A 13,787-nucleotide genomic window follows, 5' to 3' on the forward strand; every position below is an offset into this window, starting at 1 on the left:
CCAGAGAACCCGCAGGCCTCCCCAAACGACAAATGGTGCAGCGAGCAGGGTCTCCTGCACGACAACATGGTTGTTGTTGGAGGTGGTGGGGATAAAGAATTCTGGTCTTCATCACGGTTGGAAGTTAAAATTACTGAACTGGAAGCACTCTCAGGAAAATATATGTCTTGGTGTAGAATTAACCCCTGGTGGCTTGCAGAATGTACAAAGAATTTACGAGATTCTACAAGAGTAAGCAGAGATTTATTGAAAGTCAAAGAAAGAGACAGTTCTGGCAAAGGGAAGTTTTGCCAGTACAGAGCCTGTCATGCAGGGTGTCATGCAGGGTCTCTGGTCCCGCTCCCTGCACAAGAACACAGGACATGGTGAGGCCAAAAAGGAACACCAACGGAGCCATAGGTAGGGGAGTCATACCACTATATTCTTACTGGCGGCTGGGTTGGAGACACAGAAAGCAGGAGCCACACAATCCACAACCTGCCGTCCGCTTCTCTGCCGACTGACCCCACTTGCTAACTTCAATCCGCCATGCTAACAGCAATCCATGCTTGGTAGCTTTGCCACGGTAGTTATATCAGTGGCTAATGGCTAACTGGTAACAACTGATGGCCAACTAGTCACAGCTGATGGCCATCTACTACCCGAACCAGCACATTTCCATGTGAGGCCAAGAGCCTGGAAACTGTTCTCTAGGACTCTGTCCCCACAGAGCCCAATAGTGACAGCTGCTGAGACAGAGGGGTAAGAGAGACATACTGGTGAATGGAGTTGTGCCAGGGCAAAGCCCAATAGGGACAGCTGCACAGATGAGAAGTGGTGCAGGGATTTTATATTTTTCCATGCAGGAAGTAGGGTGCTTGTCAGCTTGCAGGGGGGCTGCCGTTACAATTGTCTTCTCCTGAGAACTGCCCTGTTCCCACCTATGATGGATGTCAGCTTGCAGGGGGTTGCTGTTGCGATTGAGAACTATTGTGTTGTGACTGAGAACTATTGTGTTCCAACCTATGATGGATGTAAGGTGCTGGTTAGCTTGTAGGTGCACTGCTATACAGGGGAGTTAGAGCCAAGGAGTTAATGTTTACCTTCGTTCCTGTTAGCCCACAAGCTTGCTCCTGTTAACTTGTCATGTCCAGCGCAACACAGGCAGTCAGACAACGGGAAGGGGCAGCGAAAGGTTAAGAAAGTAAGAAACAGAAATCAAGAAAGTTATGGGGCCAAGGGTCTCACAGCCTCAAAGGACTGAGAGCCCCTTATTGGGTGGACTTGTGGCTTTTATTAATGCACACACAAGAAAGCAACATTGTTTCCTCCAAGGTCTGTGAATTTCACAAATTATACTAAGAAACTGATTTGAACTAATTACCCTTGCCTGCAAGCAGCTACACCGTCAATTTCAGGATGTACCAACTGCAAGCACCTTTATGCTTAAACTTACTGAAATGGATAGATGAAGAACTGATGTTATTACACCATTGAATCTCTTCCCAAGCAGGTTGTGGGAAGGAATGCAGCCACAAAGGCAGAAGCTCTCCTTAACTGGGGGAAGGTGGGGGTCTATGCCCACCTCTATCAACCCCGTGGGTTCTCCTGTTGGTCCCCAGTAGACTGTGCCTGGCTTGCATTGCCCCCCCCCCATAGGGAATCTTACTCATCATTGGCTGACTAGCCATCCTCTGGGGCCAAACAGGGAGACAAGGTGTAAGCACAAAGGTGAAGCAAAGTCCTTGAAAGGATCCGTCTCACAGACTCTCCTTTCTTTAGGGGTAGGTATGAGGGGACAGACGGGTAGGCTGCTGCGTGACATTAACTGTTTGCCTGTCCCATCCTGCCAGCTCACAAGCCCACTCCAGTTAACTCTTTATTTGTCTCAGCAATATATACTGGTGATATCTTAAAATTTTAAAGGTAATACCAAAAGAAAAAAATCCAAACAGAAAAATTAGGGTTAAAAGGGAGGCAAAATAAACCTTGAATAAAAGATTAACCATATGTGCACTATTCAAAATAGAGTACTTATATTAAGACCAAAGTATACCTGAAACTAATAAAAGAAAAGAGAAAAGGAGAATAGAGAATAAATACTATGACCAGGGTTAATGAACTCTATTTCACTATCAGGAAGGAATAAACTCATCACAAAGACATGACAACCATGAACCATGCACCAAGCAGCAGAACTTCCAAAGCCCTTAAAACCCTGACTGGGGTAATAGGAAAAAATGCAATCCACACTTATGTTCAGACATTCCCATGCCTACTCTCTCAATAATATATAGACCAATTAGAAAATGAGTACATAAAAGACTCTAACATTTAAATTGTTAACAAATCAATGAAATGGACCTAATCGACATTTGTAGAACTATGAGGTAACTATATATATATATATATATATATATATATATATATATATATATATATATATTCATATCAGTCTCTGCCCCTGGTTCCTGGCACAGAGCTCCTAAAACTCTTAAGATTTCCTAAGTGATGCAGCACTAGGAGAATGTTTTGTTCTATGGAGGTGACTCTGGTGGGCTACTAGATGGGTCCTGGTCATCAGAAAGACCACGCCATGATTAGAAATTTGGGATTTTTCAGCCCCACCCCCACACTCCAGAGAGGAAGAGGGGCTGGAAATGGAGCTACATATTGATCATGCCTACATGAGGCAGCTGCTATAAAATCCCAGTAGCTGGGGGTTCAGAGACTTCCAGGTGGCTGAACACATCCACGCCTGGAGGGTGATGCACTCCAATTCCATGGGGACAGAAGCTCCTGTGTTCCTGACCCTCCCAGACCTTGCCGTATGTTTCTCTTCATCTGACTGTCCATCTGTATTATCACATCATTTAATAAACTGTAGCTCTAAGAACTGATCTAGCAAATTAACTGAACCCAAGGAGGGGGTTGTAGAAACCTCTAATCTATAGCCAGTTGGTCAGAACCTGGAGCTCTAAATGGCATCTGTGTTGAAGGCAAGAGAGGCAGTCTATGGGGCCAATCCCTTAATTTGTGAGACCTGATGCTATCTCTGTGCCAGGCCCATAGTGACAGAATTGCATTGAAATTTAGGACATCCAGCTGGTGTCCCATAGAATTGCTTAGTGTGGGGCAAACCTCCACGAATTTGCTGACCATGAGTGTCACAAGTGAACTCTTCTGGGTGAGTGTGTTAATACTGTGACAGTAAAGGGGACACAGAAGAAGGAAACACTCAGTAGGGAAGAACTGGATTTTATCTGACACAGGAAGTGGAAAACTGAGGTCTTCCTTCGTAAGAACACTGCACCAACCAAGAGAATTATACACAGTCTTTTAAAATGCACATAGTAATATAAGGAGACAAACTAAATTCTTGGCCATGTTAAATATAATCTTGGCCATGTTAAGTATAATCTGAATAAATGAGAACAGAACATATCAACATTTATAATTTGCCGCTAACACAGAAATTATAAATAATACCCTTGAAAAACAGGTAGCAATATAACCAAACACCTATAAGCTAACGGTTCTTTTATTTATTTTGTTTGTTTGCTTTGGTTTTCTGTACATCATTGTGAACTTCCTGCCTGTAAAGGGACGTGAGTTGAAAACAGCTCATCAGGTCCTGAGGCTGTCAGGTGAAGGCAGCAGGTGAACATGGGCAAGGTGCGTGAGGTCCTTTATGGACATTTGATAAACCAGTTGAAAATGGAATTGATACCATAAGGCCACTGAGGGCTGTTAGACAATGAAAGACAATATGTTCCTCAATGAATTAAAAAATAAATGGATATTATAAGAGAAATAGAAAATATAAAATGAAAGAAATGAGGGTAATAATATAGGAAGGGAATTCTTGAAATCAAGATTTTAATTGCTGGACATAATGCTCTCCCATCTGTAACCTCAATATTTGGAGGTTAGGGAGGGTACAGAAAAAAGAAAATGTCATTGAAAGAATACCAGTCAGGTTTCTGGAAGTTTAGCTGTGGTAGCACATACCCCTGAATTCTCTTTGGCTTACAACTACAAACCTTTCTTTCTTCCTCATATTATATCTCTCATCGTCCACCTCTTGCTTGGCCCATAATTACATTCTGGGACATTTCAGTCCATCCAAGACTGGAGCAGAGAAAGACGGAGTTAGAAGCAAACAAAGATGCCTAAAGCTTACCTTTAAAATTGAAATATGCCACCTCTACTCACATCAAATTGGCCAAGGAAGTCACAAAAACTCACAGCCAAGCTTGCCGTGATGTTGGAAGGAAGTACAATCATCCTAAAGGAAGGAAGGGTGGCCTCAGTCAAGTGGTCAAAGTTAATATCAAAGGGCAGAGATGTGCAATCTCACAGAATGATAATGGAAAATAATGCTACAATATATGGCAGTACAGATTCCACCAGAAGTAATTTGTTCCTCCTTTGTTCACAAAAAAAATACATTTACTTCTGTCCCAAAAGAAATGTTAAAAAGTCTTACCTACACATGACTTTAATCACAAATGAGTGACTTAGAAGGCTGTCACGAGATTCGTCTGATTTAGAGCCTTGAGTGGAGTCCTCGTCACATAACATATTATGGTGGAACACAGAAATAACACCTCAATAAACCCTCCCCAAGGGAGTCGGGGTCCTAGTCCATGGGGATGGGAATGAAGAAGGATCCTCTCTTAAGTCCAGTTATCCCACAAATGGATATCCAGTCTTTCTGTTTGTTCCTGATGTCACCTAGTCACATCTAATACAGGATTAGAAACAATTATTTCTTGGTGAAACAAGCAGTTTTCGCCAGCTACATCCTTCTCATAAATAGTTATAGTTCCAAAAATAATTGTAAGTCTGTTAGCTCAGTTTTTTTTATAGGACAAGTTTTTTATAACTCTCAATAGTATAAGAGGACATTAAACAATTACACTTTTGGCAATACATCACAGAAATGGTGTGGAGTGCACTTTGAAATCTCCCCTGTACCCAAAGCAATATACAGATTTAACGCAATCCCCATCAAAGTCCCAATGGCATTTTTAAAAGAAAGAAAACAAAAAAATCATCAGATTTGTTTGGAACCACAAAAGACCCTGAATAGCCAAAGCAATCTTAAGAAAAAAGAACAATACTGGAGGTATCACACTCCCTGACTTTAGCTTGTACTACAGGGCTACAATAATCAAAACAGCATAGTATTGGCAGAAAAACAGACACATAGACCAATGGAATAGAATCCAGAATCCAGAAATAAACCCACAAAAATATGGACAGATAATTTTTGACAAAGAAGCAAAAAACATACAATGGAGAAAAGACAGCCTCTTCAATAAATGGTGCTGGGAGAATTGGATAGCCACGTGCAAAAGAATGAAACTGGGCTGCTATCTGTCACTATGTACCAAAATTAACTCGAAATTGGTCAAAGACTTATGCATAAGACCTGAAACAATAAACTGCATAGAGGAAAACATGGGTACTAAACTTATGGACCTTGGGTTCAAAGAGCATTTTATGAATTTGACTCCAAAGGCAAGGGAAGTAAAAGCTAAAATAAATGAATGGGACTATATGAAACTTAAAAGCTTCTGCACAGCAAAAGAAACCATCGACAAAATAAAGAGGCAACCAACTAAATGGGAGAAGAGTTTTGCAAGTAGTGCCTCTGATAAGAGGCTAATATTGAAAATATACAAGAAACTCAGACAATATCGAAAATATACAAGGAACTCAGACAACTAACCAACAAAAAAACAAACAACCCAATTGAAAAATGGGCAGACGATCTGAAGAGACATTTCTCCAAAGAGGGCATACAAATGGCCAATAGACATATGAAAAAAATGCTCAACATCACTGATCATCAGAGAAATGCAAATCAAAACCACAATGAGATATCACCTCACCCCAGTCAGAATGGCTATCATCAACAAGACAAATAGTAACAAGTGTTGGAGAGGCTGTGGAGAAAAAGGAACCCTCATACACTGTTGGTGGGAATGCAGAATGGTGCAGCCACTATGGAAGGCAGTGGGAGGTTCCTCACAAAAATTATACATAGGGCCGGCCCAGTGGCTTAGGTGGTTGGAGCTCTGTGCTTCTAACGCCGAAGGCTGCCAGTTGGATTCCCACAACCACAAGGTTGCTGGTTTGATTCCTTGACTCCCACAGGGATGGTGGGCAGTGCCCCCTGCAACTAAGATTGAACACGGCACCTTGAGCTGAGCTGCAGCTGAGCTCCTGGATGGCTCAGTTTGTTGGAGTGCGGGCTCTCAACCACAAGGTTGCTGGTTCGACTCCCACAAGGGATGGTGGGCTGCGCCCCCTGCAACTAACAATGGCAACTGGACCTAAAGCTGAGCTGCGCCTTCCACAATGATTGAAAGGACAAAAGAAAAACACTTGACTTGGAAAAAAATCCTGGATGTGACAAGACGTCATCAAAATGGCGCGTGAGGTGAGCCTCTGTAAAGCTCCCCTGGAATTTGCAACGAATCAAACAACAATAACTCCACAAAGGACTCCCTGCGCAGTAGATAGGCAAGACGAAGAGGCCCACTACTGAATGCCCCTAAAGGTGGGCGAATAGCGTGAGCGGGGGAGGAGGGAAAGGAGAAGTGCGGAGATGGAGCCGTGGGGGCGCAGGACGCAGACCTAGCTCAGTGCTCTGAGCTCGCTGCATCCCGGAACTACCGCAGCTGTGGGAGAGGGAAGAGCTCGGACTGCTAGGGCTCTGCTTATGGCCCACAGGGCTGAGGGGGCAGCATATAACACGGCTGAACCCAACGCTCACCGCAGAAACCTCGGAGAAAAGACTGAGGGAAGAAGGCTGAAAACGGCGGTTTAAGCCCTCACTGCCGAGCAGAGAACGGAGCCTTAGGCACTGAGACTAGCCGCCCCCTCCGAACCCACCCAGAGCTCGCTCTGCCCCCACCTGCCCAGTGCTACAAACAGAACAGTAGCAGTGTCAGATCAAAAGAACAGAATATTTGCTGTTCTGAGAACTGTGGACCGCAGACACAGATTCGCAGCCCAACTAGTTCCGGCAAAAGGGAGGGAGCTGTGGAAGCAGGACCGGCTGTGGTGGTGGTCGCCGCCATTGCTCTGGGCCACCTCTCACAACTCACCCCGCCCCTGGCCTTACCTATCTGGGCACATCCCTGCAGGAGTAAACAGAACTGCTGAAACATACAGGCTCTGACTCTGGTGCAGGAAGAGATTTGGAACTTCAAAAGCGCTCCGCATACCCACATGGACACTGCACCCTGTGACCCAGGTGAACTATTAACAGAGGAGAAGCCCCTCTCTCAGGGAATCCACCCATTGTGTGAGAAGCTGGAATAGTGCAGAGATAACATAGCACTACCGTGTGAGAGAGAAAAGAAAGGCTGCAGTCAGAGAGAAAATAAAACATTCTACCAACAAGTACTGGAAAACAAAAGAAAGACCTCTTCCTATCAACCTGTTGCAGAAGCCACTCTTGTAGATTTCTAGGAAGAGAAATAATAAATCAGTAATTGCCATGAATAACCAAGGCAACAAGACAGCTCAGAAAGAAAGTGAAAAGTCTCCAGAAAAGGAACTTAAAGACATGGAAATATGTGACTTAAATGACAGAGAATTCAAGATTGCAGTTCTGAAAAAACTGAACGAGATGCAAGAAAACACAGAAAGGCAGTTTAATGAATTCAGAAACACAATCAAAGAACAACATGAGCATTTTATGAAAGAGATTGAAATTTTAAAAAAGAACCAAATAGAATTTCTGGAGATTAAGAACTCAATAGAAGAAATTAAGAATGAAATAACCAGCTTAGGTAGTAGAGTTGACCAGATGGAGGAAAGAATCAGTGACATCGAAGATAGAAACCTGGAAATGACACGGATGGAAGAAGAAAGACTTGAGACTTAAAAGAAATGAAAGAACTCTACAAGAACTTTCTGACTCCATCAGAAAGAGCAATATAAGAATAATGGGCATACCAGAAGGAGAAGAAAGAGAAGGGAACAGAGAATATATTCAAACAAATTGTCAATGAGAACTTCCCAAACTTGTGGACAGAACTGGATCCTCGAATCCAAGAAGCAAATAGAACACCTAATTACCTCAATCCCAACAGGCCTTCTCCAAGGCACATTGTATTGAAGCTGTCTAAAATCAACGACAAAGAAAGAATCCTCAAGGCAGCCAGGGAAAAGAAGACGGTAACCTACAAAGGAAAGCCGATTAGATTATCATCAGATTTTTTAGCAGAAACTCTACAAGCCAGGAGGGAGGGGAACCAAATATTCAAACAATTGAAAGAGAGAAATTAGGAGCCAAGAATAATATATCCAGTAAAGATATCCCTTAGATATGAAGGAGGAATAAAGACCTTTCCAGACATACAGAAGCTGAGGGAATTTTCTAATACATGACCTGCACTACAAGAAATACTAACGGAGGCTATTCGACCGCCATCAACAGGGACAATTTGTGGCAACCGAAACATAAAAAGGGGGAGAGTAAAGGCCTGAACCGGAATATGGGACTGGAGAAAGTAAGCGTGCTGAAAAATATGGAATACTATAAATATCAAACCTTCTTTTACATAAACTTAAGGGTAACCACTCAAAAAAAATCCAGAACTGAAATACATACTGTAATAAAAGAAGAAACAGAGGGAAACATCATAGAATACCACCACACAGAAATAATAGGCAAAGAAACAATGGAGACACAGCCTTACCAGAAAACTAAAGATAGAATGACAGGAAATCCTCACATATCAATAGTCAACATAGTGTTGGAAGTCCTTGCCAGGGCAATCAGGCAAGAGAAAGAAATAAAAGGCATCCAAATTGGGAATGAAGAAGTTAAATTATCACTCTTTGCAGATGACATGATGCTACATATAGAAAACCCTAAAGACTCCACCAAAAAGCTATTAGAAACAATCAACAAATACAGTAAACTTGCAGGCTACAAAATCAACATACAAAAATCCATTGCATTCCTATATACTAACAATGAAAGCTCAGAAAAAGAAATGCAAAAAACAATTCTTTTTGCAATTGCAACAAAAAGTATAAAAAACCTAGGAATAAACTTAACCAAGGATGTGAAGGACCTATATGCTGAAAACTGTAAGACATTTTTGAAAGAAATTGAAGAAGACACAAAGAAATGGAAACACATTCCATGCTCATGGATTGGAAGAATCAACATAGTTAAAATGGCCATATTATCCAAAGCAATATACAGATTTAATGCAATCCCCATCAAAATCCCAATGGCATTTTTAAAAGAAATAGAACAAAAACTCATCACATTTGTTTGGACCCGCAAAAGACCCTGAATAGCCAAAGCAATCTTAAGAAAAAAGAACAATACTGGAGGTATCACACTCCCTGACTTTAGCTTGTACTACAGGGCTACAATAATCAAAACAGCATGGTATTGGCAGAAAAACAGACACATAGACCAATGGAATAGAATTGAGAACCCAGAAATAAAACCACATAAATATGGAGAGATAATTTTTGACAAAGAAGCTAAAAACATACAATGGAGCAAAGACAGCCTCTTCAATAAATGGTGCTGGGAGAACTGGATAGCCACGTGCAAAAGAATGAAACTGGACTGCTATCTTTCACCATGTACCAAAATTAATTCAAAATGGATCAAAGACTTAAGCATAAAACCTGACACAATTACTGCATAGAAGAAAACATAGGTACTAAACTTATGGACCTTGGGTTCAAAGAGCATTTTATGAATTTGACTCCAAAGGCAATGGAAGTAAAAGCTAAAATAAATGAATGGGACTATATGAAACTTAAAAGCTTCTGCACAGCAAAAGAAACCACTGACAAAATAAAGAGGCAACCAACAGAATGGGAGAAGATTTTTGCAAACAGTGCCTCTGATAAGGGGCTAATATCCAAAATATACAAGGAACTCATGAAACTCAACAACAAAAAAACAAACACCCAATTGAAAACTGGGCAGAGGACCTGAAGAGACATTTCTCCAAAGAGGACATACAAATGGCCAATAGACATATGAAAAAATGCTCAACATCACTGATCATCAGAGAAATGCAAATCAAAACCACAATGAGATATCACCTCACCCCAGTCAGAATGGCTATCATCAACAAGACAAATAATAACAAGTGTTGGAGAGGCTGTGGAGAAAAAGGAACCCTCATACACTGTTGGTGGGAATGCAGACTGGTGCAGCCGTTATGGAAGGCAGTGTGGAGGTTCCTCAAAAAATTACGAATAGAATTGCCATATGACCCAGCAATCCCTCTCCTGGGTATCTACCCAAAAAATCTGAAAACATTATTAAAGACACGTGTGCTCCAGTGTTCATTGCAGCTTTGTTTACGGTGGCCAAGACATAGAAACAACCAAAATGTCCTTCGATAGATGAACGGATAAAGAAGTTGTGGTATATATACACAATGGAATACTATTCGGTGGTAAGAAAAGATGATATAGGAACATTTGTGACAACATGGATGGATCTTGAGAGTGTAATGCTGAGCGAAATAAGTCAGACAGAAAAATTAGAGAAACATATGATTTCACTGATATGTGGTATATAAACCGAAAACAACAAAAGAACAAGGCAAACACTGAAAGAACAAAAACTCATAGACACGGACAATAGTTTAGGGGTTCCCAGAGGGTAAAGGGAGAGGGTGGAGCAGGACTATAGAAGAGGGCAAACGGGGTCTAATATTTGGTGATGGAAAGAGAACTGACTCTGGGTGAACACACAATGTGAGATATAGATAATGTATTACAGAATTGTACACCTGAAATCTATGTAACTTTACTAACAATGTTCACCCCAATAAACTTTATAGGAAAAAAAATCTCCCCTGGAAGTTACAGCAAATTGAACAGCTATAATTCAACAATAGATTCCCTGTGTGGCACACAGGCACGTCTAAGAGACCTGAAAATCAAATCCCCTAAAGGTGGGCAAGTCGGGAGTGCGGGGGGAGAAGGGAAGGGGGAAGTACAGAGATGTGGGCCACAGGGGCTGCAGGACACAGACCAGAGTTCACTGATGTCCAGAGCTAACTGCAGTCACGGGAGAGGGAAGAATTCAGGCTCCAGGCACACTCACTGTGGCCCACAGTCTTGCCTGAGGGTTCAGCATATAAGATGACTGAACCCAGTGTTTGGGGCAGAGACCTTGGGTGAAAATTGGTTTAAGCTCTCAGTGCCAGGCAGAAAACAGAAAACAAACATATGAAGCTTGGCCGCCTCTCCCACACCCTCCCAGAGCTCACCCCACTCCCACCCTCCCAGTGGTAAAAACGGGCTCCAGAAGAAACAGTAGGGGTGTCAGATTAACAGACAGAATATCTACAGCTCTGAGAACTGCAACCCCACAGTCACAGACTCACAGCGAAACTAACTGCGGCAAAAGGGAAGGAACTGTAGGGGCAAGACTACTGTGGGCTGGGAGTAGCCATTGCTCAGAGTCATAAATGCCCCAGCCACCTTTCACAGCCCACCCTGCCCTCACCTTTTGGACAGATCCTTGCAGAGGCAACCAGAGCCATAGAGACATACAGGCTCTGCATCGGGCTTCAGGGGCAGCATTGGGATTTCAGGAGCTCAGAACTCTATCATCCTCCACATCCCCCCATGGAGGCAGTGCTCAGAGACCCAGGCATCCTGCTCACAGAGGAGAAGCCCACCTTCCCGGGAATGCCCTTATTGTGTGAGAAGCTGGAACAGTGCAAGAGAAAATATTAACGCTGCAGCATGAGAGAGAATAAAAGGCTTCAGTGGGAGAGAAAATAAAACATTCCACCAAAACCTACTGAAAAGCAAAACAAAGACCTCTTCCTATCATCCTGTTGCAGAACCCACTCCTGTAGATGTCTAGGAAGAGAAATAATAATTCATTAATTGCCATGAATAACCAAGGTAACAAGGCAGCTCAGAAAGAAAATGAAAAGTCTCCAGAAAATTAACTTCCAGACATGGAAATATGTGACTTAAATGACAGAGAATTCAAGATTGCAATTCTGAAAAAAAACTCATGAGATGCAAGTAAACACACAGGCAGTTTAATGAACTAAGAAACACAATCAAAGAAAGAAAAGAACATTTTACCAAAGAGACTGAAATTTTAAAACAGAAGCAAACAGAAATTCTGGAGATTAAGAACTCAATAAAAAAATGTCGAATACAATAGCCAGCTTAGGTAATAGAGCTGACCATATGGAGGAAAGAATCAGTGACATCGGAGATAGAAATCTGAAAATGACACAGATGGAAGAAGAGAAAGACATGAGAGTTAAAAGAAATGAAAGAACTTTACAAGAATTTTCTGACTCCATCAGAAAGAACAACGTAAGAATAATGGGTATACCAGAAGGAGAAGAATGGGAGAAGGCAACAGAGAGTACATTCAAGTAGTTGATGAAAACTTCGCAAACTTGTGGAAGGAATTGGATCCTGGAATCCAAGAAGCAAATAGAACACCTAATTACCTCCATCCCAACAGGCCTTCTCCAAGGCACATTGTCTTGAAGTTGTCAAAATTTAATGACAAAGAAAGCTCAAGATAGCTAGGGAGAAGAGAACAGAACCTACAAAAGAAAACCCTTTAGATTATCATCAGATTTTATAACAGAAACTCAACAAACCGGGGCAGAGTGGAATCAAATATTCAAACTATCAAAAGAAAGAAATTTTAAACCAAGAATAATATGTCCAGCAAAGATATCCTTTACATATGAAGGAGAAATACAGACCTTTCCGGACATACAGAAGGTATGTGTAACACATAGCCTGCATTACAAGAAATACTGAAGGAGGCTATTCAACCTGAAACAAAAAAATCGAAAGAATACAAAACCATGAGCAGCCTTATGAACAGACAGAAGTAGGAAATGGCAACCTGTACACCAAATAGGACACTATACACTTAAATATAACATACAAGGTAAAGAAGAAAAAAAACATTAAAAAAAAAAAAGAGGATGAACACAACTTGCTACTGCAACTCAGAAATCAACTCACAGCAGAAGGAGGGATAATTTGTGACAATAAAAACATAAAAGGGGAGAGAGTAAAGGTCTGAACCCTAAAAGGGGAATGGCGATAAGAAGCATGCTGAAGAAAACGGACTACTGTAAATATGAACCTTTCTTTTAATAAACTTAATGGTAACCACTTGTAAGGAAGATGTTGAGGAAAATTTGCTTTCATTGGCTGCTGTTAATTTTTGTCTATTAGCTTTTGTCTGTTACTGCATGTGAGGTGATGGCTAGCTTAGGGTTAAAATAATTCTTGATCAGGGGTTGAGAGAATTCCCCCTTTGGTCTCATCCTCCCAAGCAGGGGACATATGAGATGAGGTTGCTTTTCCATCTGTTTCTCCCACATCAGCAGATAAAGTGAAGAAGTAACTCAATTATATCAGGATGACGTGACAGGCATGCTGCCAGGCATTGGGCCAATGGTCCCAAGCAGGAACAGTAGATATTGCTTGTCCAGATGAACTAACCCTTCAGCTCGATAAGCAATATTTTTATCACAGTAACTGCCGAACCCTCCCAGAACTGGCTATTCCCTGAGGGGGAGGCAGGAACAAAGAACTTGGCTCTAAGGTACATCTGGAAAAATATATAAGACAGACCTCAGTTGGCAGTGTAATTTCATAATTTTGTCATTGGTGATTCTTCATCATTCTAACATTTTGGAAACTTCCAGCAACATGCAGCTTACAACACCCGCAGACACTCTGACTTCTAGCCTTGGACCTGGTGAAGTCTGGCTGGTTCCCGACCTCTCCAG

Source organism: Rhinolophus sinicus, linkage group LG11 (assembly GCF_036562045.2).
Source record: "Rhinolophus sinicus isolate RSC01 linkage group LG11, ASM3656204v1, whole genome shotgun sequence".
Classification (NCBI taxonomy): domain Eukaryota; kingdom Metazoa; phylum Chordata; class Mammalia; order Chiroptera; family Rhinolophidae; genus Rhinolophus; species Rhinolophus sinicus.